General features: G+C 36.8%; 1 non-coding gene across 1 annotated transcript; it reads right to left on the reverse strand.

Annotated features, from left to right (window-relative positions):
- Positions 1–404: 404 nt before the first annotated feature.
- LOC117307966 (U6 spliceosomal RNA) lies at positions 405–511 on the reverse strand. Its single transcript, XR_004521907.1, has one exon. It is a non-coding gene; the product is annotated as a U6 spliceosomal RNA (small nuclear RNA).
- Positions 512–1,586: the final 1,075 nt, after the last annotated feature.

Here is a 1,586-nt window from a genome sequence, read left to right on the forward strand (position 1 = left end):
TTTGATATGGTGGATTGTATTGATTAATTTTAGAATATTGAGCCAGCCTTCCATCCCTGTAATAAGCCCCACTTGATCATGGTCTGTAAGTTTTTTATATTACTGAATTCCATTTGCTAGTTTTTTTTGTTTTTTGTTTTTTGTTTTTGCTGTACGCGGGCCTCTCACTGTTGTGGCCTCTCCCGTTGCGGAGCACAGGCTCCGGACGCGCAGGCTCAGCGGCCATGGCTCACGGACCCAGCCGCTCCGCGGCATGTGGGATCTTCCCGGACCGGGTCACGAACCCCTGTCCCCTGCATCGGCAGGCAGACTCTCAACCACTGCGCCACAAGGGAAGCCCAGTATTTTTTTTTTAAAATAAATTTATTTATTTTTATTTTTGGCTGTGTTGGGTCTTCGTTTCTAAAAATATGGAACGCTTCACAAATTTGCGTGTCATCCTTGCGCAGGGGCCATGCTAATCTTCTCTGTATCGTTCCAATTTTAGTATGTGTGCTGCCGAAATGAGCACCATTTGCTAGTATTTTGTTAAGGATTATTGTATCAATGTTCATGAGAGATATTTGTCTGTAGTTTTCTTTTTTTTAATACTGTCTTTGTTTGGTTTTGGTTTCAGCATGATACTAGCTTCATAAAATGAACGGGGAAGTGTTCCTTTCTCTTCTGTTTTCTGGAAGAGGATGTGTAAAATTGGTGTTAATTCTTTATTAAGCATTTGGTAGAAATTTCCAATGAAACCATCTGGGTTGGGAGATTGTTTTTGCTCTTTATCATTTCCTTCCTTCTGCTTGATTTGGGTTTATTTTTTCTAATGTATGCATTTAGTACTATAAAATTCTCTCTCAGCCCCGCCTTAGTTCTGTCCCACAAATTTCGTTACCTTGTATCTTCATTTTTGCTCAGTTAAATATATTTTTTGATTTTCCTTGAGACTTCCTCTTTGACCTATAAATTATTTACAAGGGTGTTGTTTAGTTTCCAGGTGTTTGGAGATTATCCTGTTATCTTTGTTATTGATTTCTGTTTTAATTCCATTTTGGTCATAGAACACTCTCTGTATGATTTCAATTTTTAAAAGTTTGTTGAGGTTTGTTTTATGATCCAGGATATGGTCTATTTTGGTATATGTTCTGTGGACACTTGAAAAGAACGTGTATTCTGCTGCTGTTGGGTAGAGTGTTCTATAAATGTTGATTAGATTCTGTTGGTTAATGGTAATGTTGAGTTCTTTTTTATCCTGTTGATTTTCTGTCTAGATGTACTAGCAATTGTTGATTGAAGGGTGTTGAAGTCTCCAGATATACTTGTGAAATTGTCTATTTCTCCAAAAGCTTCCATCAGTTTTTGCTTTACATATTTGGCATCTGTGTTGTTTGGTATGTTTACATTTAGGATTGCTGTTTTATTGGTTGATTGATCCTTTTAAACATTGTATAATGTCCCTGTCTGACTCTGGTAATTTTTTTTGCTTTAAAGTCAACTTTATCTGATATCAAAACAGCCACTCCATCTTTCTTTTGATTAGTGTTTGCATGATGTATCTTTTCCCATCCTTTTACTTTCCACCTTTTACTTTTAATCATACT

This window comes from Tursiops truncatus, chromosome 14, assembly GCF_011762595.2.
Source record: "Tursiops truncatus isolate mTurTru1 chromosome 14, mTurTru1.mat.Y, whole genome shotgun sequence".
NCBI lineage: Eukaryota > Metazoa > Chordata > Mammalia > Artiodactyla > Delphinidae > Tursiops > Tursiops truncatus.